Here is a 25,363-nt window from a genome sequence, read left to right as displayed (position 1 = left end):
GTAATTGGATGTCTCTATAGGCCTCCTGGCTCAGCAGCTGTTGCGGCAGAGCACCTGAAGGAAAATTTGGAAAATATTTCGAGTATATTTCCCGACCATGTTATAGTTCTGGGTGGAGATTTTAATTTGCCGGATATAGACTGGGAAACTCAAACGTTTATAACGCGTGGCAGGGACAAAGAATCCAGTGAAATTTTTTTGAGTGCATTATCTGAAAACTACCTTGAGCAGTTAAACAGAGAACCGACTCGTGGCGATAACATATAAGACCTTCTTGTGACAAACAGACCTGAACTCTTTGAAACAGTTAACGCACAACAGGGAATCAGCGATCATAAAGCGGTTACTGCATCGATGATTTCAGCCGTAAATAGAAATATTAAAAAAGGTAGGAAAATTTTTCTGTTCAGCAAAAGTGACAAAAAGCAGCTGCCAGAGTACTTGACGGCTCAACAGAAAAGTTTTATCTCAAATACAGATAGTATTGAGGATCAGTGGACAAAGTCCATAACCATCATACAATATGCATTAGATGAGTATGTGTCAAGCAACATCGTAAGAGATGGAAAAGAGCCACCGTGGTTCAACAACCGAGTTAGAAAACTGCTACGGAAGCAAACGTAAATTCACAGCAAACATAAACGTAGCCAAAGCCTTGCAGACAAACAAAAATTACGCGAAGCAAAATGTAGTGTTGTAGTGTGAGGACGGCTATAAGAGAGGCGTTCAATGAATTCGAAAGTAAAGTTCTATGTACTGACTTAGAAATTATGGTCTTATATCAAAGCGGTAGGTGGATCAAAACAAAATCTCCAGACACTCTGTGACCAAAATGGTACTGATGCAGAGGATGACAGACTAAAGGCCGAAATGCTAAATCTCTTTTTCCGAAGCTGTTTCACAGAGGAAGACTGCACTGTAGTTCCTTCTCTAAATTGTCGCACAGATGACAAAATGGTAGATATAGAAATAGATGACAGAGGGATAGAAAGACAATTAAAATCGCTCAAAAGAGGAAAGGCCGCTGGACATGAGGGGATACCAGTTAGATTTTACACAGAGTACGCGAAGGAACTTGCCCCCTTCTTGCAGCGGTGTACCGTAGGTTTCTAAAAGAGCGTAGCGTTCCAAAAGATTGCAAAAGGGCACAGGTCATCCCCGTCTTCAAGAAGGGACGTCGAACAGATGTGCAGAACTATAGACCTATATCTCTAACGTCGATCAGTTGTAGAATTTTGGAACACGTATTATGTTCGAGTATATGAATTTTCTGACGACTAGATATCTACTCTGTAGTAATCAGCATGGGTTTCGAAAAAGACGATCGTGTGAAACCCAGCTCGCACTATTCGTCCACGAGACTCAGAGGGCCATAGGCTCGGGTTCCCGGGTAGATGGCGTGTTTCTTGACTTCCGCAAGATGTTTGATACAGTTCTCCACAGTCGTTTAATGAACAAAGTAAGAGCATATGGACTATCAGACCAATTTTGTGACTGGATTGAAGAGTTCCTAGATAACAGAACGCAGCATGTCATTCTCAATGGAGAGAAGTCTTCCGAACTAAGAGTGATTTCAGGTGTGCCGCAGGGGAGTGTCGTAGGACCGTTGTTATTCACAATATATATAAATGACCTTGTGGATAACATCGGAAGTTCACTGAGGCTTTTTGCGGATGATGCTGTAGTATATAGAGAGGTTGTAACAATGGAAAATTGTACTGAAACGCAGGAGGATCTGCAACGAATTGACCCATGGTGCATGCAATGGCAATTGAATCTCAATGTAGACAATTGTAATGTGTTGCGAATACATAGAAAGAAAGATCCTTTATCATTTAGCTGCAATATAGCAGGTCAGCAACTGGAAGTAGTTAATTCCATAGATTATCTGGGAGTAGGCATTAGGAGTGATTTAAAATGGAATGACCATATAAAAATAATCGTCGGTGGAGCAGATGCCAGACTGAGATTCATTGGAAGAATCCTAAGGAAATGCAGTCCGAAAACAAAGGAAGTAGATTACAGTACACTAGTTCGACCACTGCTTGAATACAGCTCATCGGTGTGGGATCCGTACCACATAGGGTTGATAGAAGGAATAGAGAAGATCCAAAAGAGAACAGCGCGCTTCGTTACAGGATCATTTAGTAATCGCGAAAGCGTTGCGGAGATGATAGATAAACTGCAGTGGAAGACTCTGCAGGAGAGACGCTCAGTAGTTCGGTACGGGCTTTTGTTGAAGTTTCGAGAACATACCTTCACCGAGGAGTCAAGCAGTATATTGCTCCCTCCTACGTATATCTCACGAAGAGACCATGATGATAAAATCAGAGAGATCAGAGCCCACATACCGACAATCTTTCTTTCCACGAACAATACAAGACTGGAATAGAATGGAGAACCAATAGAGGTACTCAAGGTACCCTCCACCACACACCGTCAGGTGGCTTGTGGAGAATAGATGTAGATGTAGAGGTACATAGCCCACCAAAATATCAGTACTGCGCCACAGGTTGCCTATGAACCTGAGCGTAGGGGTCCCGTCAACGGAAGCAACACGAAGAGCCAGTACAGCAACAACCGTACAGCAACACAATAACAAGCCATGTGCTGGAGCAAAGCTCTGGACGACTCCGGGTGCCCGCCTCACCCACATATGGTAGCAGCATCGCTCCTAGGAGGCGCAGATAGCGAGGACCTACTTCATTCTACCACGTCATGTGGCTGAAATTCATCCACCCGCCTTGCTAAAGCTATTCCCCAGCTCGTTTCCAGCAGTTAACAGCTAGCCACCCAACCCGGAATCCCCGCCTCGCCAAGATCTGTGAAGCCACCAGTAGTCTTCATCCTACCTATGCACAGACTTGAACTGTTGATGTTTGGGCCTCTCTGAATTTGGCATCTCGATTTCTATGAACGATTTCAGAGACAGTCATTTCACCTTGTGGTCCTTAAGACTTTGCCTCTATAGTATCGTTTGTGACTTAGCCATTCTAAGCAAGCAGTTAACTTCGATATACACTATCAGAAGATTTAATACACTACTCGCCACTAAATTTGCTACACCACGAAGATGACGTGCTACAGACGCGAAATTTAACCGACGGGAAGAAGATGCTGTGATATGCAAATGATTAGATTTTTAGAGCATTCACACAATGTCGGCGCCTGTAACGAACCGTAAAACGTGCTGACATGACGAAAGTTTGCAACCGATTTCTCATATACAAACAGCAGTTGACCGACGTTGCCTGGTGAAACGTTGTTGTGATGGCTCGTGCAAGGAGAAGAAATGGGTACCATCACGTTTCCGACTTTGATAAAGGTCGGATCGAAGCCTATCGCGATTGCGGTTTATCGTACCGCGACATTGCTGCTCGCGTTGGTCGAGACCCAATGACTGTTAGCAGAATATGGAATCGGTGGGCTCAGGAGGGTAATACGGAACGACGTGCTGGATCCCAACGGCCTCGTATCACTAGCAGTCCAGATGACAGGCATCTTATCCGCATGGCTGTAACGAATCGTGCAGCCACGTCTCGATCTCTGAATCGACAGATGGGGACGTTTGCAAGACAACAACCATCTGCATGAACAGTTCGACGACGTTTGCGGTAGCATGGACTATCAGTTCGGAGACCATGGCTGCGGTTACCCTTGACGCTGCATCACAGACAGGAGCGCCTGCGATGGTGTACTCAACAACGAACCTGGGTGCACGAATGGCAAAACGTCATTTTTTTCGGATGAATCCAGGTTCTGTTTGCAGCGTCATGATGGTCGCGTCCGTGTTTGGCGGCATCCCGGTGAATGCACTTTGGAAGCGTGTATTCGTCATCGCCATACTGGTGTATCACCGGGCGTGATGGTATGGGGTGCCATTGGTTACACGTCTCGGTCACCTCTTGTTCGCATTGACGGCACTTTGAACAGTGGACGTTACAGTTGAGATGTGTTACGACCCGTGTCTCTACCCTTCATTCGATCCCTGCGAAACCCTACATTTCAGTAGGATAATGCACGACCGCATGTTGCACGTCCTGTACGAGCCTTTCTGGATACAGAAAATGTTCGACTGATGCCCTGGCTGGTATATTCTCCAGATCTCTCACCAATTGATAACGTGTGGTCAATGGTGGCCGAGCAACTGGCTCGTCACAATACGCCAGTCACTACTCTTGGTGAACTGTGGTATCGTGTTGAAGCTGCACGGGCAGCTGTACCTGTGCACGCCATCCAAGCTCTGTTTGACTCAATGCCCAGCCGTATCAAGGCCGTTATCACGGCCAGAGGTGGTTGTTCTGGGTACTGATTTCTCAGGGTCTATCCACCAAAATTGCGTGAAAATGTAATCACAAATCAGTTCTAGTATAATACACTCCTGGAAATTGAAATAAGAACACCGTGAATTCATTGTCCCAGGAAGGGGAAACTTTATTGACACATTCCTGGGGTCAGATACATCACATGATCACACTGACAGAACCACAGGCACATAGTCACAGGCAACAGAGCATGCACAATGTCGGCAATAGTACAGTGTATATCCACCTTTCGCAGCAATGCAGGCTGCTATTCTCCCATGGAGACGATCGTAGAGATGCTGGATGTAGTCCTGTGGAACGGCTTGCCATGCCATTTCCACCTGGCGCCTCAGTTGGACCAGCGTTCGTGCTGGACGTGCAGACCGCGTGAGACGACGCTTCATCCAGTCCCAAACATGCTCAATGGGGGACAGATCCGGAGATCTTGCTGGCCAGGGTAGTTGACTTACACCTTCTAGAGCACGTTGGGTGGCACGGGATACATGCGGACGTGCATTGTCTTGTTGAAACAGCAAGTTCCCTTGCCGGTCTAGGAATGGTAGAACGATGGGTTCGATGACGGTTTGGATGTACCGTGCACTATTCAGTGTCCCCTCGACGATCACCAGTGGTGTACGGCCAGTGTAGGAGATCGCTCCCCGCACCATGATGCCGGGTGTTGGCCCTGTGGGCCTCGGTCGTATGCAGTCCTGATTGTGGCGCTCACCTACACGGCGCCAAACACGCATACGACCATCATTGGCACCAAGGCAGAAGCGACTCTCATCGCTGAAGACGACACGTCTCCATTCGTCCCTCCATTCACGCCTGTCGCGACACCACAGGATGCGGGCTGCACGATGTTGGGGCGTGAGCGGAAGACGGCCTAACGGTGTGCGGGACCGTAGCCCAGCTTCATGGAGACGGTTGCGAATGGTCCTCGCCGATACCCCAGGAGCAACAGTGTCCCTAATTTGCTGGGAAGTGGCGGTGCGGTCCCCTACGGCACTGCGTAGGATCCTACGGTCTTGGCGTGCATCCGTGCGTCGCTGCGGTCCGGTCCCAGGTCGACGGGCACGTGCACCTTCCGCCGACCACTGGCGACAACATCGATGTACTGTGGAGACCTCACGCCCCACGTGTTGAGCAATTCGGCGGTACGTCCACCCGGCCTCCCGCATGCCCACTATACGCCCTCGCTCAAAGTCCGTCAACTGCACATACGGTTCACGTGCACGCTGTCGCGGCATGCTACCAGTGTTAAAGACTGCGATGGAGCTCCGTATGCCACGGCAAACTGGCTGACACTGACGGCGGCGGTGCACAAATGCTGCGCAGCTAGCGCCATTCGACGGCCAACACCGCGGTTCCTGGTGTGTCCGCTGTGCCGTGCGTGTAATCATTGCTTGTACAGCCCTCTCGCAGTGTCCGGAGCAAGTATGGTGGGTCTGACACACCGGTGTCAATGTGTTCTTTTTTCCATTTCCAGGAGTGTATATTTGTCCAATGAATACCCGTTTATCATCTTCACTTCTTCTTGGTGTAGCAATTTTAATGGCCAGTAGTGTAAGATATAGATTTCGATTGATACACTAATTTTATGTTCTCGTAAATTTATGCTCCAACATGGACAGGAGTGAATTCGTATCATTACTAATGGAATGTTGATCATTGTCTCCCTGGGTGTTAGTTTCTCCGCATTCAACCCAGCGCTCTCTTTACCACTTAATATCTTGTCCCAACATTAATAATTGTCTGCGACCTGTGAGAAAGGTAGGCTTTGAGGTGGTTAATAAATCTTTTATTTTCTGCCTCCTCCTCCCCGGCAAGAGGGTCAGGCCTGTTTCCTGGCAAGGTCCTATTCGTCTCCGCCCATAAGTGTGCAGTAGTGTTTTAATTCTGGCGCAGAAGGGGACCAGTCGAGAAGAGAAATCTCATTCTGTTTTGCAAACTACTGCTGCACCATCGCTGACATGTATATCGACGATTGGTCCTGGTGGAAGCAGATTACTCCATCAAATGGGTCAAATGACTCTGAGCACTATGGGAGTTAACATCTGAGGTCATCAGTCCCCTAGAACTTAGAACTCTTAAACTTAACTACCCTAAAGACATCACATACATCCATGCCCGAGGCAGGATTCGAACCTGCGACGTAGCGGTCGCGCTGTTCCAGACTGAAACGCCTAGAACCGCTCGGCCACTGCAGCCATCAAGACACAGTAGTCACTCTTATGGGACGATAATATTACTCGTAATATGGGTATACTGGACAGAATCAAGTTGGCCATCTAGCCCGTCAAGTAATTCACATGAACACTTCCAGCCCCACACTGCCAGACACGCGGTCGCTGCGAGACGGCTGTATTTGGTGTGGAAATGGGCACCTCATGGCCTGTATACTCACTCATACTGGGCAGTCATTCTCTGAGAAAATACCAGTTCACGTTCCGCCAATCACGATTGACCTCGTCCTTGGCAAACGTTAATGAGTAGAGTCGATTATCATCTCGGAACCTTTCCTTGATGGCCGCACGCTTCCTAAGTAGCGGCCTCCAGTGGCCGGCACCAAACCGAATCCACCGAGCCGAGGAACGCAGTAGTATGTTCCATCCGTACCCCATTTAAAAAAAGATTTTGTCGTTACCTGTTGACAAGTTCATTATCCTGGGCAGGTGTTGTTACACGCCCAAGTCCACATCCCACACGCCTACAGGATTCACCCGTATCTCGATAATGATGTAGCCATCGTCTCGGAGTTTGCTCAGGAACGCCATACCGTATCCCGCTTTCGATAGTATCATATTTCCCTCCTGCACAAGAGCAATGAAGCGGTCACCAATAGCTTGTTGATGCTGAAGCGTGGTACATGACTAACGTGATTCCATTGACGGTGACTTGGTGCATTTATTTCACCTTCCCCGTCTACTGTGTTTCGGTATTTATAGAAACAATGGTGCACCTGCAGCCCTAGCTCGCCGTGACAGACGGTCAGTCTGTTACCGGCCGATATAAATGAAATTGTGTGAACAGTTCTCACGTAATCTGCCAAATATAGGTAGTAAATTTAATTTTTCAACACCAACAGAAGTCGCTCCCATTGCTTTATAGTCATAATTATCTCGCATCTTCCATGGGAAATTATCTGCACATCGTACAAATGTGTTTCACACAACGCAAAAGGGGGCTTAATTTACAACAAATTGTAGAAGGAAGAATATCTCTTATGGAAAGAAAAATAAATTCAAGTGGATTTTAACATGCGAAACTTGATATTGAAAGCCTTTTTGTTAAGCTGCAGTGATCATTTACAAACGTATATCTACTCAGTAACATGCACTTTATGTGGACATAATACTACTGTATTTTATTTGCAGAAAAGACTTTGTGCCTTGTTGGACCTGACCTGGAATACTCACAAGATCAGTTTCCTCTTAGTTTTAAAGCAATAGTTCCTCGTCTGTGTGTCCCAAAAGTAAATAAATAAGGAAGGCATGTTTCATTTGATTCACGATAGTGGCCTTCAACTGTTGCGATTTCGGTCCGCCAGTTTTTCTGCTGCCAAGTATATCTGACGAAACAGTCGTGTAACCGATTCCTGAGTACTGCTCGCCTGCTCGTTATTATTCTTTCTTTTATACCCAGAAGAGTTACTTTAAGAGATGATACACGGAGCAGACCCAGCAAAGAGAGGCGCGTTTCGTGACGTATTCGTCTGGTAAGCGCAAGAGCGTTATGGAGATGTTTGACACACACCAATGGCAAACGCAGCAAGAGAGGGGTTTTGCAACACGGCGATGTTTACTGTTAACATACGTTACGAGGGAAGCTGGGCAGAAAATTGGTTATTATCAGATGCGTTCCGCCGCGTGATAGAAACAGTCGTGTAACCGATTCCTGAGTACTGCTCGCCTGCTCGTTATTATAGAATAGACGTAGATTCGAAATCTGTTGAAGACCAAATAGAATAGCAACAGGTATTGATTTCTATTTTTCTAACTTTTTCTGTTCATGTATCATGTTTTTGTTCAGTTATGAAACAGAAATTGTTGGAAATATGAGGGAAAGTATTCTGTTTTCCAAAATAATCATGGATGTCAAAAACTGCAATACACCAGACAAAATAAGAATATGCCTTAGCTGTGACATCAAATATGTACGTAATTCGTACAAAAAATGACACTCAAATGACAACACAAGCAGAAGTTACGCTTATTTACTGACGTGACTAAAGTCATGGGATAGTGATATGCACATATGCAGATGGTGGTAGTATCGCATGCAGAGGGTATAAAGAGGCAGTGCATGACGATGCTGTCGTTTGTATTCAGATGATTCATGTGCAAAGGTTTCTGACGTGATTGTGGCCTTACGACAGGAATTAACAGACTTAGAACACGTAATAGTAGTTGCAGCTAGACGCGTGGGACATTTCATTTCGGAAATCGTTAGGGAATTCAATATTCCGACACCCACAGAGACAGGAGTGTGCCGGGAATACCAAAACGCAAGTATTGGCTCTCACCACGGAAAACGCAGTGGCCGGCGGCCTTCACCTAACGACCGAGAGCAGCGGCCTTTGCGTAGAATTGTCAAAGCTAAAAGATAGCAACACTGCATGAAATAACAGAAAAAATTAATGTGGGATCTATGGCAAACGTATCCATTAGGACAGTGCGCCGAAATGTGACGTTAATCGGCTATGGCACCAGGCGACCAACTTGAGTGCCTTTGATAACAGCATGACATTGCCTGCGGCGCCCATCCTGGATTCTTGAACATATTGCCTCGACCCTATACGACTGGAAAACCTTGGCCTAATCAGATGATTCAGTTGGTAAGAGATGATGGTAGGGTTTTAGTGTGGAGCAGACCCCTCAAAACCCTAGACCCATGTTGTCAACAAGGCAAAGTGCAAGCCGGTGATGGCTCCATAATGGTGTGGGCTGTGTTAACATGGAATGCACTGGGTCCTCTGGTCCAACTGAACCAGTCAATGAAGAGAAATGGTTACGGCTACTTGGAGACCACTTGCAGCCATTTTGGACGTTTTTTTGCAAAACAACAATGGAATTTTTATGGATGACAATGCACCTTATCACCGGGCCACAGTTGTTAACAATCTGTTTGAACAACACTCTGGATAGTTAGAGCGAATGATTTGGCCACCCAGATCACCCAACATATATCCCATCTAACAATTACGGAACATAATGGAATGGTCAGTTTGAGCACAAAATTCTGCACCGGCAACACTTTCGCAATTATGGACGGCTATAGTGGCAGATGGCTCAGTACATCTGTAAGAGTTTTCAGCGACTTGTTGAGTCCATGCCACGTCGAGTGGCCGCACAACGCCGGGCAAAAGGTCCGACACCATACTACGAAGTATCAAATGACTTTTATCACCTCAGTGTAATGAAGACTGTAAGAGATACGTTTCAGAAATACTTATGTTTGAACATGAGATATTTTTCAAGGTATCAGTGATATGTCTGGGTCATTTATCCTGTTCACAAAAGAGAAATAATACTTTCAAAGACGGGCTGTGCGACCAGTGAGGTACTGGGCTCATAAGTCAGAGCTACAGAGATGCTGAACGTCAGTGCGACATTACACAAAAATATAGGAAAAGATACCATACATGGTGAGAAGAGCTGTTGTTAAAACATCAGGAATCTGTATTCGTACATCGTAAGAAAGTATAGTCCTCCCAAGGTACTTGTTTACACATTACTCAAAATGGTTCAAATGGCTCTGAGCACTATGGGACTTAACTTCTGAGGTCATCAGTCCCCTAGAACTTAGAACTACTTAAACCTAACTAACCTAAGGACATCACACAACACCCAGCCATCACGAGGCAGAGAAAATCCCTGACCCCGCCGGGAATCGAACCCGGGAACCCGGGCGTGGGAAGCGAGAACGCTACCGCACGACCACGAGATGCGGGCTACACATTACTGTTAACAGTAACAAAGAGCTATAAAGCAACAAGTTCCCCGAATTTCATTCGCGAATTGTACAATAGAAAGACGTGTAGCGGCATAAATTGCGTGAAACCCCACAGTATTTATTTACCTCACCGAAGCAGTTTCGAATGGAAAGGACTATCTGCGTGATGCTAATGAGCTGAATGTATTTATCCATTGCCTTTGTAGAACCTCCAGCCCCCCCCCCCCCCCCCCCCTCTCTCTCTCTTTCTCTCTCTCTCTCTCTCTCTCTGTCTCATCATGAACTGTATATACCAAAAAAAAACTGTAAAATGTTCTCATTTTCTAAATTTTGAGGTGTCATCAAGAGGATAATTACAATTACCGACAGAGTAACAGTGAATAAAAAAAGGAATAAATAATATCAATAATACTAAGAAGATGTATATAATATCACCAGAAAGAGGAAGACTAATGCCCGCTGCAGTGGCCGAGCGATTCTAGACGCTTCAGTCCGGAACCGTGAGACCGCTATGGTCGCAGGTTCGAATCCTACTCCGGGCATGGATGTGTTTGATGTCCTTAGGTTAGTATGAACTCAGCTATTTCTCAACAGTTATGATTATTTCAACGTTCACCTGTGTCATTAGTCTTCCTAAAATGGTTCAAATGGCTCTGAGCACTGTGGGGCTTAACATCTTAGGTCATCAGTCCCCTAGAACTTAGAATTACTTAAACGTAACCAACCTAAGGACATCACACACATCCAAGCCTCAGGCAGGATTCGAACCTGCGACTGTAGCGGTCGCGCGGTTCCAGACTGAAGCGCCTAGAACCGCTCGGCCACACTGACCGGCGATACAAGCACGTTTTCCACATCAATTTGACTGACTAATTAATTAAATCAATCAATTAATTAAATCCACCCTCTGCGAAACCCCCAGCCCTCCCCCTCCTCTCCACCTCCAGTAAATTGGCGGGAAAGAGACACCGTTGATCGGTCATTTCAAGGGAAATGGGCTGAAGTGTATCAAACATTGTTTAAACAATTTAGACAATGTATGGAATATTGTTTATTTAAACAATTTATGGGATTCAATGCGGTGTACAGAATATAGTTTATTTATTATTTAAAAAATTTGTTAGAAAATCGATAGCAGTGTATAGAATGTTGTAAACTACTTAGTGTGGAATATTGTTTATTTAAACAATTTGCACGATAGAAGGCGGTGTTTGGAATATACACACATCAAAACAAGATTTGCATCACCTCAGTTCTGAGGGTTCCAGAACCTATACAGAAAATTGGAATCAAGATCAACATAAAAATCATTTCCACTCATTTTTTTGCTCATGGTTCAAATGGCTCTAAGCACAATGTGACTTAACATCTGAGGTCATCAACCCCTAGACTTAGAACTACTTAAACCTAACAAACCTCAGGACATCACACACATCCATGCCCGAGGCAGGATTCGAACCTGCGACCGTAGCAGCAGCGCGATTCCGGACAGAAGCGCCCAGAACCGCTCGGACACTGCGGCTGGCTAGTGCTCATGAAAACCGCACATTGCATGTTGTACCACCATATAGCGAGACCATCAGACGCGGTGCTTCAGATTGCTGTACACACCATTAACACCCAGTAGCACGCCCTCTTGCATTGATGCATGCATCTATTCGTCATGGCACACTATTCACAAGTTCATAAAAGCACTGTTAGTCCAGATTGTCCCACTCCTCAACGTCGATTTGACGTAGATCCTTCAGAGTAGTTGGTGGGTCACATCGTCTATAAACAACCCTTTTCAATCTATACCACGTATATTCGATAGGGTTCTAGTCTGGAAGAGGCTACATCATTCGAGTGATGTTATCCTGAAGGAAGTCATTCACAAGATGTGCATGATGCGAGCACGAATTCTCGTCCTGAAGACGAATGCCTCGCCAGTATGCTGCCAACATGGTTGCACTATCGGTCGGTGGATGGCAATCACGTATCGTACAGCCATGACGGCGCCTTCCATGACCACCAGCGGCGTACGTCGGCCTCACATAATGCCACCCCAAAACAGCAGGGTAACTCCACCTTGCTGCAGTCGCTGCACAGTGTGCCTAAGGCGTTCAGACTGATCGGGTTGCTTCCAAACACGTCTCTGACGATTGTCTGGTTGAAGGCATATGCGACAATCATCGGTGAAGAGAATGTCATACCACTGAGCGGCACATTCGGCATGTTGTTGGGCCCATCTGTACCGCACTGCATGGTGCCGTGGTTGCAAAGATGGACCTCGCTGTGGACGTCGGGAGTGAAGTTGCGCATCATGCAGCCTATTGAGCACAGTTTGAGTCGTAACACGAAGTCATGTGGCTGCACGAAAAGCATTATTCAACATGGTGGCGTTGCTGTCAGGGTTCCTTCGAGCCATAATCCGTAGGTAGCGGTCATCCACTGCAGTAGTAGCCCTTTGGCAGGCTGGCCGAGGCATATCATCGACAGTTCCTGTCTCTCTGTATCTCCTCCATGTCCGAACAACATTGCTTTGGTTCACTCCGAGACGCATGGACACTCTCTTGTTGAAAGCCCTTCCTGGCACAAAGTAACAACGCGGACGCGATCGAACGTCGGTAATGACCGTCTAGGCACGGATGAATTGCAGACAACACATGCCATGTACCTCCTTCCTGGTGGAATAACTGGAACTGATTGGCTGTCGGACCCACTCCGTCTATTAGGCGCTGCTCATGCATGGTTGTTTACATCTTTGGGCGGATTTAGTGACATCTCTCAACAGTCAAAGGGACTGTGTCTGTGATACAATGCCTACAGTCTACGTCTACCTTCAGGAGTTCTGGGAACCGGAGTGAGGCGGAACTTTTTTGGTGTGTGTATTTTGTTTACTTATTTTAAAAATTTGTCGGGAAATTGACTGCAGTATATGAAATACTGTTTATTTAAACGATTTACAGGATACAAGATGGTTATGGAATGTAGTTTATTTAAAGAATATGTCAGAAAATCGATCGCAGTATGGAATATTTAAACAATTGCGGCGCTTTTTTTTATTCTGATCGCGGTTGGAAAGGCTGAGTAGGCTTAATTTATATTTGCTTCCAGAATCAGGGATTTTAAGGCTCTTGTTATTTATTTTCCTCATTTTTCTAAGCTTACTTGTGTCCAAGCATAGACTGTAAAATCGGAACAATTACATATCTAAAAGTTCATGACGTATATAGAATTACAATGAAATGAATACCTGTAGCTGCATACAGGCGTTGATACAAGTCAACAGGGACAGCTGAAAATGTGTTCCCCGACCGGGACTCAATCCCAGGATCTCCTGTTTACATGGCAGACGCTCTTTCCATCTGAGCCACCGAGGACACGGAGGATAGTGCGATTGCAGGGCTAATGGTTCAAATGGCTCTGAGCACTATGGGACTTAACTGCTGAGGTCATCAGTCCCCTAGAACTTAGAACTACCTAAACCCAACTAACCTAAGGACATCGCACACATCCATGCCCGAGGCAGGATTCGAACCTGCGACCGTAGCGGTCACGCGGTTCTAGACTGTAGCGCCTAGAACCGCTTGGCCACCTCGGCCGGCCGACTGCAGGGACTTATCTCTAGCACGCCTCCCGTGAGACCCACATTCCCAACTCATTGTCCCGCACTATATTCTTAGTGCCCTTGCCCATTCTCGCAGCCCCCAAAGTCGAAACACGTGATCTTTCTCTGTTTCTCATAGTGTAACATGCCACTGCCAGGCCTGCACGCGCCATCTATCGCGGTGCGAATGAGCCGCCATCGAAAGACCTTTACCCGATGAACACCTGCGGAATACCGACGAGTGCGAGGTGCCTTCCAAAGCAAATTCATGACTGAGAATGGATTCCGCCGTGGGCTCTAAGCTGCTATCTGTGCTAGAGAGAAAGACCCTCACGACAATGAATTGAATTAGATAGTACACAATATACTGTTTATTTATAAAATTTAATTTTCAGGGGATGGATCTCAGTTTTATATGGTGGCAAAAGCTCGCATCCAGCAACTACATGTCCTAATTACGTAATTACAATGCGGCAGATTGAAGGAGTTGTCTTACTGGATAATTTTCAGGTGTGTGCTCACTTTGACATGCAGTGATCGACTTCGCTAGTTCACAGTGCTATCACGAGAGGACGTTGAGGCATAGCTCAAAACCCAGGCAATCATTGTAGGCAAAACCACCCCTTCCTTCCACCTCCTTGATTTCTATCTCACCATCTATGGCCGTCCTATCGCCCTCACTCCCACCCTTAAGTACCTTGGCGTCACCCTCGACTGTCCCTCTCCTGGACTCCCCACCTCCGGACAATCCAAGCCAAGGCACACTCCCAACTCAGTCTCCTCAAGCTCCTCTCTGGCCGTATGTGGGGTCTGGACCCCTCCACCATCCTCCACACCTATAAATCCCTCATCCGCCCTATCCTTTGTTACGCCCATCCAGCTTGGATCTCCGCCCCCCCTACCTTTTATAAATCCCTCCAAATCCTTGAACGCCATGCTCTCTGCCTCGTCTATCGCATCTGTCTCCCCTCCCCCACGCGGATCCTGTACGATCTCATCCCCTTCCCCCAACTCCTCCTTTTCCTCGAAAGGATACGGATCCTGTACACCTCCTGCAAACTCGATCCTCCTCACCCGCTAGTCTCCCCGATCCTCTCCCACCCCCGCCCGCTGCCGCGCCTGTGCCACCCGGTCTCCATCTCTCCACCCTCCTTACCCTCTCCCAAGGTGTCTTCCGCCAGCTCCCTCTCCCTGATGATGCCCTCCTCCCCTCCATCTACCCCTCCTACCAACTTTGATCCTCCCACCCTCCTCCTGTGTTTGCTCCTCTGGGCACCCTCCCTCCCTTCTCTCCCTCTTCCCTCCCACCTCCATTTCTCCCCACTCCTCCCCCGGGCTTCCCCTCCCCTGTCCCTCTCCTCCTGACCCCATCTCCTCAGCCATTGGCATCCTTGTTCTCCCCTCTCCTCCACCTCGCCCTTATTCCCCTCTTGGCAGGTCCCCGGACTCGCACACGCTAAGTGGACATTCGCGCACCGGAGATCATCGCCATCAGTGTCTCGTGTGTGCCATCGTATTTAGTGTTCAGTGTTCACTGTCACACTCCATCGTTCACCGGTGCCATCGTCATCTTCAGTGTTTGTGCTTCGTGTCAACAGTTTGTAGTGTGGATTGTCATCGAGTGTGAACGGCTTCATGTTTTTTTATGTTCATGTGTCTACTGTTTTTTCCCGCCGTTTTTCCAAGTTATGTATCTTCTCTGTTTATATCATTGTACTATCTTCGGCTGAAGAGCGGCGTATTGTGCTGCTGCCAGCCTACCTGTTCCACAGGTTTTAAAATCACAATAAAGAAAAAAAATTGAGGCATAGCGCCCTATAACGATCCTCCCTTGGAGGCAGTTAAGTGGGAAATATGTCTCAGAGCTGGAGAGTGACGGATGGTGACGCGAGACTGGACGCGCACGTAGTTTATGTATCAGACGATAGAGGACAATATTGAATAGGGGGACTGTGATTTTAGTTTCGATTGTGCCCAGTAGAGTGCACTAAAGTAATAGAATGTTTTTCATAAACTGTTCAAAATGGTTCAAATGGCTCTGAGCACTATGGGACTCAACTGCTGAGGTCATTAGTCCCCTAGAACTTAGAATTAGTTAAACCTAACTAACCTAAGGACATCACAAACATCCATGCCCGAGGCAGGATTCGAACCTGCGACCGTAGCGGTCTTGCGGTTCCAGACTGCAGCGCCTTTAACCGCACGGCCACTTCGGCCGGCTCATAAACTGTTCTAGTAGTTTCATAAAGTGTTATTATTTCTTTTTGTGCAAGTAAAATGTTATAAATGTGTTTTAGCAGTATGAATGATGCGTGATTGTGGTTTAAGGTTAACGTGAAGATAATTGTTTAACGAGTTATGTCGTGGGATTTAGTGTGGGAACATTTCGAAGAAGTATGGATGTGGGGATTTTTGTAGAATAGTTTTGTAAAGTAAGTTTATGGTAAAGGGAAAGTTAATTCAGGTGTAAATAACAATATTAAATAACTTTATGCATAAACAAAACTTAAGCATATTAGATAATTATGTCGGTAAAAAGTGCAGTCGTTAGGTTTACTATTTTGCGATCGGTTATTGATGAAAAGCGCGGACTGACGCGGGAGAATGTTGTTTTGCTATTGGCTGTTGAGTAAACTGACCAATGGTAAAGCAATATTCTTCGCGCGCCTTTCTCTGCTGGTAGAGAAGACAGAGTATTCTAGAGAAGGGTCGAAGGCTAGCCATGAAAGAGATCGGACGTGTGCAGTAGTAGTTCCGATGGAAATGATAAGTTGCCGGATCTAGCAGTGTTTCATACATCAAAAATGTTGGAATGTGACGGCATAATTATTCCGATGTGTGTGTGGAAATTTCGGAATTTTTAAGTGAATTTTGTGACGAGAAAAGACATATATTCCGCGTGGCGTATTGAGCAGGTCGGTGGCTAAAAACTGTGACTGTATTTGGTACCGACAGACTTAATGTTTGGCGAGCATTATCGATCTAAGACAATCAGTATTTTTGTAGCTATTACTTTTTCGGGAAATGCAACACCATAAACTTGTTAACGTGAGTGAAAGGGATTATGAGTGACTGTGTTAAGACTAGCACGGGCTTGGCAGTGATACTTGTTCACTTAAGTTTCAGAATATATTAATTGAGGACAAAATTTCCAATCTTTCATTTCGTGTTTCTCCCGAAACGTAGATTAGTGACTTAAATTGCAGCCTGGTTCACGTCGAAGTACAGTAGATTTCACTCGGCTTTCCTACTGATGATCTGCTGAGACAATGTTCACAGGTAGATGCAGGTCCGTCGTAAAGGGACGGAAAGAACCGCGCCGCCGCAGCATTCCACCACCCTTCTCCTCACCCCTTCCTCCCTACCCCTCCTAAAAAAACTGGTAAGAAAAAGACTCACTCTGTGATGGCGAAGAAGGATCTCACAACACGAAATTCAGATCAAAGTCCATAATATTCATCGATAGAAGTTCTTTATTGGATCACTTTGCAGGAGACGTGCAGACAACTTGACCGCACTCCAACCCTTGCTCCCCATGACATAATAACTGTAATCACAAGGGAATGGAATTAAGTGCGATATGTTAGCCCTCGTTTGGGTGCGCCTGCGTGTGTCTCTATCGTCAGTCACGAAAGTCAAGACAGCCAAATATCCTGATTACAGACTATGTTACTAAATACTACTAACGACGGACCAGGTATCAGCCTCCTTTGATCACGTGGCCCCCAAACAAATCATGAAGTGGAAGCATTCTGTACATCGCCAAATTCCAGATTCTCTTTCTCTCTCTCTGTCGGTCGCCAGAAGCCACTCCATTCTTGTCTGTGTGAACCAATGTCTCCAAACATAAAGCTGGAAGTTTTCATCTCACCTCAGAATACTATATTCCTGTTGTCTAATGCTCGAGGCAAAGAGAAGCTGACTTAATTTCGATATCAAAATAGGGAGATTTAATCCATTTGCACTAAACTGTCAAATTAATTGTTTAAAAATTTTCCGGAGTCAAATAGATCGAAACATATTTTCAACGTCTGAGTATCACACGCACAAATAGATCGTAGCGCTAAATGCATCCGAGGTCTTATACACGCCCTCCTCCACCACAATAGTTCCACTAAACGTATCTGGTGAAAAAAATTTTCCTTACCCTCACACAAGCTAGCGATCGCGAGGCGCGCGCCGTGAGCCCACTGCAGGGTACCCCCCGTCTGCTCTGGCTCAGAGAGACCCACACCGAACGCATGCATGCACGCACGCATTATAACTATCGGAAACAATAAATTGATTAATTGGGAATTTGACGTCGCGATTACATTTTTAAAAGTGCCATAGACTTCCCACATTCATTCTCTCCGGTACATGCGGAAGCAGGGACGAAGGTTCTACTGAGTGATAGAATAGCAGATACCACAGCAAGACAGAGTCCACTCTCATGTATTCAAAAGCACTAAACACGACACACTTATACCACGAACCAGTCCGTAACAGTAATCTGTCAGGGCTAGATGTCGGAGACAGCTGGAAACACTTGTACTCCTGTCCCATGCTCCACACCCAGCGCCCCTATCCCCATGTATGCTGCCAGCACTGTACTCGAATGCATCCAGGCGCCTCCAACCACATATTCTACAGCCGCAGTGCATTTTCACTGTTGTCTGTATGTCTGTGTTGCAGAAGGCTCCAATGACCCAGAGTAGACCCGAGTTAGGTGCAGTCTGTGGATCGTCCACACGTTATATCTGGGGCGATGTTGGGATGCAGATCCACAATATGCCACGTCCGGGATAGGGTTGAAGGTGGATCCGTCATGCATAATATCCGGAACGATATTGGGATGCAGATCCACAGTATACTACATCGACGATAGTATTTGAAGGTGAATGTACCGCTGTTACATTTGGAAATGTGTACTATGTTTGAAGTCGGTTCCACCAGCGGGAAGACTGGGTCATGGGAGTCTTCCGCGACACAGACATACAGCATTCGAGTATATGCCGTAGTACGTCTCCCGACCAGAAAATAGTGCATTTGCGCTAGCTGTTAACAGCTGTACTACAGGCAATTTTAGATTAAGAAATTAGAAGTGATGTCATGATCGCATGGGTAGAAGTGACAAAAATGACTGCAAACACGTATAAATTGGGTGAAAGTGCGTCGAAATACGGGGAAATTGAGGTAGTACCTGCACGTCTTCTGCTTGGTGCAGAGCAATTCTTGTACATGCGAACGGGTATACGACAGTAAGAGGAATATGAAGAAACGTTGACATGGAAGCACCGGGAACCAGGATAACAGTCATTTTTTTCGTCGAGGCAACATTTTACTGCATGTCTATTGAGTTAATAGTGATACACGCGAGTTGACTGCTTACTTTGATGCTTTCCTGGAAAACAGAGAATCAGCTGCCTGTAAACTTACTTGCATCTGCGTTAAAGGATAATTGAGAATGGATGGAGTGATCGGATGAGATGGAGTCGTAATGAGGTATGATTTAATGGTAGACTGATGATACATTCTAGAGAGAGAGAGAGATGTTGCTGTTCTGTTGGGATGAATCAGTTGTTGACATAACCTTCGTTCGACTCATATACAACTGCGTATTCTGTGTGTGACTCAGAGCACTTTTTGTGTATTTGCGATCGTTAACAGAAAACCTCTCAGTCATCAAAGTACTTCCATCTCATGAGCATCGTGTTTCGACACATTCCTTTAGACAAACGAAGATTTATGCGACGTAATCGATTCCCCTGCTGTATCTGGGTCATAAAGTCGAGTCTTCAGTTTCATAACTGCGGTGATTCTAAGTTAGCGACAAGTGTTTGTGGGGTATTGCAATCCCCGTGTATACCTCTACTTGACACATGTCCTGTTTATGGAGTTAGTGGCGCCATGACGTGCAATTTCACATGTCAATCATCGCTGCTATGGGTTTGTCTCTTTCTTTATAAGAGGTATTCTCCATTACTGACGATTATTTTATGTATGATTGATACGAGCATAGTATGATTTCTGAAACATGATCTGATGTGAACAGTGCTCGCTATACACATTTGGAAAGCTGTATTGTGCATGTATCATACAAAATCGATGTTTTAAGGTAATAGTTTTTTTTTCATTTTGCGGTTTTTCACCATAGTTTATCGTAGAGAAAGCTGCAAGGAGAATGTATGTCATGCTCTGGAAATATATTTCTTACATTGGAACATTAACAGCGTTGCATTCCACATGAATAATAGGTCGAAAAACGCACTGCTCTAACATTATAGCCCGTTTTAAGTGTAGAACTGTGTAACCTTAGAAGTGCATGTATTTACGTTCTCTCTTGCCAATATCTTCTTGGTACTGACCCCAGATACTAGAGAAATACTTTAGAATTATTGACAGCACAGTTGGTTTACGTAAAATTCTTCAAACTCCGTCCGCCTGGAGCTCTGTCATGCATAAAAAGCACCCGTTTCTTCTTCTTCTCAACCGTCTGCTGTTATGCCACAACACTTTCACATCTACTCCTATACACAGAGAAAGGGTGCTAACCTCATCCACATGGAGACATCTTGTGCTCTTGGACGAGTGTGGAACACCAGTTACAGACTTGGCTCGCTCTACTCCTTCACGAGACGCAGAATGTGGCGATCTACTTCTGGCCAGCTACAGATTAAATCAGTGATGGTAATGCAGGGAGGATTGGTCGCAGACAATGCAAGGAGAGCTTTCAGTCTCTAACTTTATCCTAAGATTGCGAGAATACCCTGTGACTCCCATTCACATACAGAAAGATCATAAATTACGCACTATGCTCCATGTGCTATAAATATGTGGATCACATACTTTGATGTATATGTTCGAGAATTAACAATGAATGGATGTACTGCACAGTCATCTACCTACATTCGCAGTAGTACTGGCAAAGTAGAGAAGGGACAGTTTAGCAATGATGCAGAAATTGTGATGCATGCTGCCGTATCAACTGTCGCTGTTGAAATAACGGTAAAATTGCTAAAATTGATCGCATTGTCAACTGTGATGTTTATTACAGTACATCGACGGTGTCTTTTCTATACTATCTTTCACTAGTATGCTGTTGGTTGATTATCACATAATGACTGACTGAGATTGCTTGTTTGAGATGGAGAAAGAGTCTTGGAGGAGGGGCAACACCTTCCGGGGATGCCTAGCACTAAAACAGTGATCGGTACATGACTGCAAAACGAGGTATCAATCGAAACGGAGCACTGAGCCACCAGCTGTTCCGTCACTGTGAAAGATAAGTTTGAATGTAGACGCCATCTTCGGGCAGCTGTTTGGAAATGCTCCACAACCCCCCCCAAAACTCTACCAGTTTCCATTTGTTGTGGCTGTCTTTTGTTTAAAATCATCATGTGTGTGTGTTGAGGTAGCAGCAGCAACATAATTTACACTGTGCGACTATAGTTTTCTATGAGCGGTAATGGATCAAAGCATGTTAATCTCAGTTTAGAACCTGACACAGATCTCGAAGTTGTGGCGGAAAAAACATAAAGTATAACAGTGTACAAAACGTGTTACAGCAGAAAGAAACAAAGAATCAAACTACAGAACGGGGACCCTCTCTTGCTACTGATAGTCCTTGAGATGTGGGACTCCTACAGTACAGGCGATGAAACTTTACGCTAGTCTGTGCAAGCGACTTGATCCCTGGCCACCTCCTCCAGTGGATCAGTGCCTGTATATTTAACAGGATCAACATATACGCTCGATAACACCATGCAAAAAAATGGCTCTGACTTAACTTCTAAGGTCATCAGTCCCCTAGAACTTAGAACTACTTAAACCCAACTAACCTAAGGACATCACACACATCCATGCCCGAGGCAGGATTCGAGCCTGAGACCGTAGCGGTCGCGCGGTTCCAGGCTGTAGCGCCTAGAACCGCTCGGTCACCCCGGCCGGTGACAGCATGCAGACAGTATTTGTTTCCTATATATCAGAAGAGAGATACTCAGTATAACAATTTTACCCAGTTCTCTGCCGGATGAAGTTAGCAGAGCTTTCATAGATCGTAATTTTTCTCTATGGGATGATACGGAGTAACGATGATAGAATGTTCGTGTGATTGATGTGAACTGACCCTGAGCGACGCAGATCTGCTTCAGACTGCAGTACCTGTATGACGTGGAGTCTTCCTAATTTTCCCGATAAGAAACACCACCGTAACTGTCTGTATTATTTTTTATATTACCTCGTGTTGCAGGAGCAGGCTTCGTTTGGCACTGACCTTACACATCGTACACGGTTGGTGGAGCTACGATGACATGTTCCCATGTCCACCGATTGGTCAAAACACGGTCCTGTCACATTAACTCAGCTCACTCTGTTTCTACATGGGTTGCAGAAGGTGGGAGGTATAGCGCTCTCTGACTTCTGCTCTGTTCCAATTTAAACTGGAATAATCACATGCGCAAAGCTGCAGGGATGTCGTGGCAGAGACTGAGGAGCAGTTACAAGATGCGTAGAGACTATTTAAAACGAGGTTGGAATTTTACTGTAGCGGACAGGTAAGAGAAAGGGGAATCGTTTCGAGATATGAGAGTGCCACGAATATGATTCACTGGTGGCTGTAATCAGTAAATGACATCTCCATAGGATCCAACGCAGGTATATGATTGAATGGAAAGACTTTATTCCATAATTCATACAGTATTTCTACCAGAAAGCGTAACACTATCAGCGACTCTTGTGTGTACCTGCAGAACTGAGACCACTTTTTATGCAGGGTGACGGTAACATAGTCGTTGTGACCGTGTTTTTAATGGCGCGGTCCTTAAGCACTCCGTCATGAGCCAAAAAGAGTTTAATATTCTAGTCCTGTGATGCATGACGTGATGGATAAGGAAAGAAATTTTTCTACATAATGAAAGAAAGAGGGAGTATAGCCTATGCCAGAGCCCTGTACGGGATTTTCACAAGAAGTAACGATACTTCAGCGACGTGAAAACGCATGTATTGTCCGATTTCACTATCTTCGAAAATCGAGGAATCTACATTTCGCGTGAGAAATTCGAGATGTATGGTCGACAACATCGCTGCCTGGGATTGGGTAAAGTAGATTTTTTGAACTGATGGGCCTATGTCGGGGTGGAATTGTTTAGAAGGACTGTATATGTCCAAGCTGCAGCTGCTTGTTTCGCAGGGCACCGCGGCTGCCTGCAAGGGCGGTCACAAGGAGTTGGCAACCGGAAGTAGCGGATTAGCTCAGCCTTCGACGTCTATAGAGAATGCGCCTACCTGTCTGATCTTGACCGCGGCAGCGACGGCTGGCGAAGTGACCACTGTGCTGGGTGAGCGGGACAGAAGCGTACGTGCATGTGTCGTGTGAGAGAAAATTCAAAATGTGGCATGTTCTGTTTTCGTGTGTGGAATATTTGGCGAGCAGTTTCTTTTAAAGAAATCCACTGAAAAGGACAGAATTTGAAACTCACTATTAGTAGCGGAACGTTGACTGTAAGATCGTGTAATTATTTCGGTAGGGCTTAGGTCAAATTCTGGCTGCTTGTGTTTGATCTGGATTGCATGAACTGTGGTAGTTTTGTTAGTTAAGGACATGCGGGCTTGATGGCAAGTTTTTTTTTTCATTTGAGCTAAAGAAATAAAAAGACTTGTATTAGAAATTTGATATTTTACTGAAGGAAAGAAGCAAGCACCTTCCGCACTAAAATTATTATTAGCAATTTACAGCATAGCTGGCTACTAGAGTTTACGCGGACTTTGCTGTGTATCGGAGACGTTTCATCAATACTGCTTTTACGCCGTCTGAACAGTACACACGTATGCAAAGAAACAGGATGGTTCAAATGGCTCTGAGCACAATGGGACTTAACATCTATGGTCATCAGTCCCCTTGAACTTAGAACTACTTAAACCTAACTAACCTAAGGACATCACACAACACCCAGTCATCACGAGGCAGAGAAAATCCCTGACCCCGCCGGGAATCTAACCCGGGAACCCGGGCGCGGGAAAGGATGGTGAACTGACGCCGTACTGAGGTAGGTGGAACTTTTGCATTGAACAGTGCGACAAACGAGCAAACTTTTATAACCCACTCTGCCACACCCTGATGTCCATGTCCTACCCACTATCCTTCCCACCCCTTCCACAGTGGTATTCCGCCATCCACCAAACCTGCACTGTACTCGTAAATCCTTACACAACCACTGTTCCCAAGCCCTTACCCTATGGTTCACACCCCTGTAATAGACACAGATGCAAAAACTGTCCCATACATTCTCCCACCACCATCTACTCCAGTCCAGTCACGAACTGTGCAGAACATACTACCAAGCATGACATTCTTCATTTCAATGACTGCTTCACAGCCTGTGCCGTAGGATCCTCCCCACCATCACCAGCTTCTCTGAATCGCGCAGGTGGGAACTCTCCCTGCAACACATCCTGTGTTCTCGTAACCTCCTTGCCTCAATCTTCCCGCCAGTTTCCGGGATGTGGAGGGGAGGGTGAAGGCTGGGGGTTTTGCAGAGGGTGGATATAATTAGTTAATTGATTTAATTAATTAGTCAATCAAATTAACATCAAAAGTGTGCTTGTATCAGTAAGGGAAATTCCCTGAGGGACGGGGGAGGAGGAGGTGGAGAGGGAGGAGGAGCTGGGGGGGGGGGGAGGAGGAGGAGGGGTTAGGGGAGCAATAGGTTAAGGACCTGTCAATCAAAAAGAGTGATATAGAGCACAAAGCACAACAATGTGTGTAGTGGATGGACTATGTGAGAAACCTGTAACCTCCACTGCATTAATGCTACTAATCGTGAAAAAGTAATTACTGGTAACTTATATAACCAGTATAACAGTCTTACATAATTGTGGCAATAGTAATGATCTTTTGAAAATAATTTAGTTGCATGACTGAAACAGAATCGAATCGTTTATTTTTTACTCCTTAGAAAATTTCATTTTACCCTCGGGGGTAATTACCCCCAAGTTGGGAACCACTGATATAAAGGGCGCGGTCCGTATTCAAGTATCCATGATGATGGTTTCTGAGGTAGAAGTGATATGGTCGAAAAGATCATCAAAAAGGTGTCAATCAAGAGCGTTAATCGCCAGTTCCATGTGGAGTGAACTTTTATACGAACGTTCTTCAAGAATGTACATTAAGATTAATATAAGATTAAGATTGTGGAGAGCATAACGTATTAAGTAACGACGCTCACCTGTCAGCCACGGACGTCGGCGCCGCCTTCAGGGCAATGTGATGTCGTCTGAATGTAAGTGCTCCTTTACGCTGCTTTTATCTCGCATTGGCTGACCTCGGCAGACACAGCATTCGGTGACGCCACCACTAGAGCGGTTTCTCACGAGGAGCGTCTAGGTATCTCGGAGCCAAGGCCGGTGGAAGTGCCGACTCATGCATGCAAGACTGCGTAACGTTGAGTTCTGCTTTGTGATAAGCAGTACGGACTTGGCAACTCGTGTGTTTAGGTCACGCCCTCTTTGTGACAGTAAGTAGAGTTTGGGTTTGTAA

The 25,363-nt window shown here is 45.6% G+C and overlaps 1 protein-coding gene across 1 annotated transcript in view; it reads right to left on the bottom strand.

Moving 5' to 3' along the window:
* Positions 1-25,113, bottom strand: part of LOC126473717 (UDP-glycosyltransferase UGT5-like) — a 71,946-nt gene extending 46,833 nt beyond the window's left edge. Inside the window, exon 1 of the mRNA XM_050100962.1 lies at positions 25,053-25,113. The gene's annotated coding sequence lies outside the window, so the exon portion shown is untranslated. The remainder of the gene's footprint in view (positions 1-25,052) is intronic.
* Between the last annotated feature and the right edge of the window lie 250 nt (positions 25,114-25,363).

This window comes from Schistocerca serialis, chromosome 4 (genome assembly GCF_023864345.2).
Source record: "Schistocerca serialis cubense isolate TAMUIC-IGC-003099 chromosome 4, iqSchSeri2.2, whole genome shotgun sequence".
Taxonomy (NCBI): Eukaryota; Metazoa; Arthropoda; class Insecta; order Orthoptera; family Acrididae; genus Schistocerca; species Schistocerca serialis.
Note: the sequence above shows the minus strand (reverse complement) of the source record. Positions and strands in the feature narration are given on the sequence as shown.